Below are 4,329 nucleotides of genomic sequence, written 5' to 3'. Positions count from 1 at the left end.
GTTCTGCTAAGAATGTAAGTTTTGCAAGGGAAAGTGCCTTTTCTGTTTGCTTCATAGATGAATTCCAAATGTCTATGTTGCTACTTTCAACACATATTTGTTGAAATAACTGAACAAACATGGATTTCTTTCACATCTGTAGGAATACAGTCAATTCTTGACTCAAAGTTTTCACTGCTCTGCCCATGTCCATGGATGACCATGAAAGCTCCATGAGTACTGATTTGGCGGTTACAAATAAATTTTAGTGAGTAGGCAAATTTGCAAAAACAGAATTCACAAATAATAAAAATCAATTGTATTTCATAAGATATATTTGAGAATCAGACTTGTTGGATAATAGAATATTCACACTTTAAGTACTGTCAAATTTCCACCACCCTTCATGAAAAGATATATTAATTTACTTCCCCATCAGTAGTATGTGTGAGTGCTTGTTAACCCTAGACCAAATCTGTTGTTGTTCTTGTAGACATGGATTAGGGGGTCTCTGATTTTTATTTTGATGACAAAAATCACACAGGGGAACACAAAAATTACAATTGACAAACTAGGAGTGAGTCGTGGGCTGGAAAACAAGAGGAATATGTTTCCAGAGTCCCCTGGATTCTTCCTGGAATCTTGGGTTTCCTTCCAGGGTCCTCCATGCCCTGGGTACCTCCTGGACCCCTTCCAGGAGTCCCACAGAGCTCAGCTTGAGAACCAGCACTCTAGGCCAAGGGTTCCACTGTACAAGAAGTTTGAGATGGACCTAGGAGCAGCTTCACAACTCCTTGAGTCTGTGTGCTTCGGCCTCCTTGCCTCCTCTCCAGCCCCCACCATGTCCATCAGGGTGACCCGGAAGTCCTACAAGGTGCCCACCTCTGGCCCCCGGTCCTTCAGCAGCCACTCGTACACCAGTGGGCCGGGCGCCCGCATCAGCTCCTCGGCCTTCTCCTGGGTGGGCAGCAGCAGCAGCTTCCGGAGTGGCCTGGGCAGCAGCATGAGTCTGGCTGCAGGTTACAGTGGGGCCCGCCCCGGGTCTGGGGGGCATCACACCTGTCATGGTGAACCAGAGCCTGCTGAGCCCCCTCAAACTGGAAGTGGACCCCAACATCCAGGTCGTGCGCACCCAGGAGAAGGAGCAGATCAAGACCCTGAACAACAAGTTCGCCTCCTTCATCAACAAGGTACGGCACCTGGAGCAGCAGAACAAGATTTTGGAGACCAAATGGAACCTCCTGCAGCAACAGAAGACAGCCCGGAGCAACATAGACAACATGTTTGAGAGCTACATCAACAACCTCCGGCAGCAGCTGAAAACCCTGGCCCAGGAGAAGCTGAAGCTGGAAGTGGAGCTTGGCAACATGCAGGGGCTGGTGGAGGACTTCAAGACCAAGTATGAGGAAGAGATCCAAAAGCACACAGACATGGAGAATGAATTTGTCATCATCAAGAAGGATGTGGATGAAGCTTACATGAACAAGGTAGAGCTGGAGTCCCGCCTGGAAGGGCTGACTGACGAGATCAACTTCTACAGGCAACTGTATGAAGAGGAGATCCGTGAGATGCAGTTGCAGATTTTTGATACCTCCGTGGTCCTGTCCATGGACAACAGCCGCTCTCTGGACCTGGATGGCATCATCGCCGAGGTCAAGGCCCAGTATGAGGAGATCGCCAACCGCAGCCGAGCTGAGGCTGAGACCATGTACCAGATCAAGTACGAGGAGCTGCAGACCTTGGCTGGGAAGCACGGGGATGACCTCCATCGCACGAAGACGGAGATTTCCGAGATGAACCAGAACATCAACTGACTCCAGGCTGAGATCGAGGACCTCAAAGGCCAGAGGGCTTCCCTGGAGGCCGCCATTGCTGATGCCGAGCAGCGTGGGGAGCTGGCCATCAAGGATGCTCAGGCCAAGCTGGCCGAGCTGGAGGCCGCTCTGAGAACCGCCAAGCAGGACGTGGCGCGGCAGCTGCGCAAATACCAGGAGCTGATGAACGTCAAGCTGGCCCTGGACGTGGAGATCGCCACCTACCGCAAGCTGCTGGAGGGCGAGGAGAGCCGGCTGGAGTCTGGATGCAGAACATGAGCATCCACACCAAGACCACCAGCGGGTACTCAGGTGGGCTGACCTCAGCCTATGGGACCCCTGGCTTCAACTATGGCCTGAGCTCCTACCAGTCCAGCTTGGGCTCTGGAGGGGGCTCTGGCTCCTTCAGCCGTACCAGTTCCAAGGCTGTGGTTGTCAAGAAGATTGAGACCCATGATAGGAAGCTGGTGTTCGAGTCCTCTGACATCCTGCCTAAGTGAAAGGCTCCTGCGATCCCTCCCAGCCTCCCCGCTCACTTGCTCCTGCAAGAAGGAGTTGTGCAGGGGAGTGTTGGAACCAAAGACCTGAGGCTCAGTCCCGTCCTTAGCCCACCCCTGGGGGAGTCAACTGCCTGGGGCTCCCTCTCTTGCCCACGACCCCAACTAAAAGCCAATCCAAGTGTCTTTTTCAGAATAAAGCTTCAGCTGGCTCTGCCAACACACACACACACACACACACACACACACACACACAAGAAGTTTGAGATGTACAGGGCTGGTTCCGATGGCGGCCTCAGCCTGGGTGGGCTCCCGCAGTGGAGGAGGCAACAGCTTGGCCACCCAGTTGTGCAGCTGGAGTACTGGCCGGGTGGCACCACCTCACACTTGTAGCTGGAACCTTGGGTATCCAGGCTGCTTGTGAAGGCAAACATGTCTTTCCGGCTCTCCTCCTCAGCACAAGGTTAAAGAACAAGCACCCTTTCTTCAAGGCTCTGTTGGGGAGAATGGGTCGGCAGAGCAGAGGCTGTAGACGGAGTGCTGCAGACCATGTGGGAGGACTGGTTCTCCCAGGACTGGCTCTCAGTCTCTGCTGGGTGGGGCTGAGGACCCTCCAGGCTGAAAGGGGAGCAGGAGCCCCCTCCCCAGGTCTGAAGGCCAGGCTGGAGAGCCAGGCACATGCCCCTCCCTCCACCACCACCAGTCTGAACTCCTGCTGTCCATCTCGTGTTTGGTCCACGCACCAACGTTCTGATCCTCTCCTGGGAGGCGCTGAGAGCACTGGTTTTGCAGCTGTTGAACAACTCCAATTTCAGCAGTGACGTTTCCCCAACAGGTCCAAGCAGATGACCCCCTTCTGGTCAGCTGACCCTTGGCCTTCGTGCCTGGAGCTCAGGGGCTGGGGGGAGAGGAGAGGCAAACTGCTGGGGCTTGGGGCCGGCTCCTGGAGAGATGGAGGACACTTGGTCAGCGGAGCCCATCTAGCCCTCCTCCCAGCTGTGTCTACCTGCACTGGGCTCCCAGCATCTGCTTCTCTGACCCCTCAGGGGTGTACTGCCTGTGATGGCACAGGGACCCCTCCTTCTCCTCTCCCTCTCCTCCCCCTCCTCCTCCCTCTCCTCTCCTTATTCTCCTCTTTTCCCCCTCTCCTTCCCCTCCTCCTCCCCCTCCCCTCCCCCTGTCTCCCCTCTCCTCCTTCCCCCTCCCCCTCCACCTCCTCCTCCTCCCCTCCTCCTCCTTCTTCCCCTCCCCACCACCTCTTCCTAATCCTCCCTACAGCTGGAAGTGGTGCACAGTTTTTGGACACCCCAGATGTTTAACTTCCATATTTGCCTGGTGACTGGTGTGTGGTCAGCGCTGAATCAATGATGGCTTTATTGGTTGACTGAATGACTGACTGAATGAAGGAATGTGACTGAATGAAGGAATGAATACTTCACTTCAGGCTTTTTACTCCCCTTCCATATAGTTATGGATTTTCTAGATATCTCTGAATCTAATCTTGACAGTAGTCCCTGGATGGCTTCTTTGGGTATTTCTACCTTGACCTTTAATGAGTCCAAACAGTAGTGGGAAAGCAAGGGTTCTGAAAAGCAATGATGGCTCAGGGGCCCAGGTTTCTCTCCACAAATGCCAAGCACTGCTAGCAGAAAGTGCAATTACCTTTAAAAAACCAATGAGCAATTGATTTTTCGATTCAGTAAATTATAGAACAAATTCAGTAAATTATAAACCAAAGACAACACTAATTAACACCAAAGAAGATTAAACATGCATTCACATTTTCCACTAACATTAATAAATTTGTTGGGTTCCTGGCACTCCCCAGCGCTGGAAACCATGCCCCCTCATCTGCAGGCAAAATGCCTTTCAGTGGGCGTCTACAGTTGACTGAGATAATGAATCTCTGTCCAAGTTACTCCCAATTTTATTAATAGATTATTTTATAGACTAATGCAATTATAAATTAGCTATTCAATGGCACACAATGGGATTCATGAACAAATCTGGTTAAATGCTTTTCTTGATTGCACTGTGTG

General features: G+C 52.1%; 1 pseudogene across 1 annotated transcript; it reads left to right on the top strand.

Moving 5' to 3' along the window:
• Positions 1-820: 820 nt before the first annotated feature.
• On the top strand, positions 821-2,308 carry LOC309828992 (keratin, type II cytoskeletal 8-like; annotated as a pseudogene). The gene has a single exon. The product of its transcript is annotated as a keratin, type II cytoskeletal 8-like (transcript).
• Positions 2,309-4,329: the final 2,021 nt, after the last annotated feature.

This window comes from Grampus griseus (assembly GCF_964374135.1).
Source record: "Grampus griseus genome assembly, chromosome: 10".
Taxonomy (NCBI): domain Eukaryota; kingdom Metazoa; phylum Chordata; class Mammalia; order Artiodactyla; family Delphinidae; genus Grampus; species Grampus griseus.
Note: the sequence above shows the minus strand (reverse complement) of the source record. Positions and strands in the feature narration are given on the sequence as shown.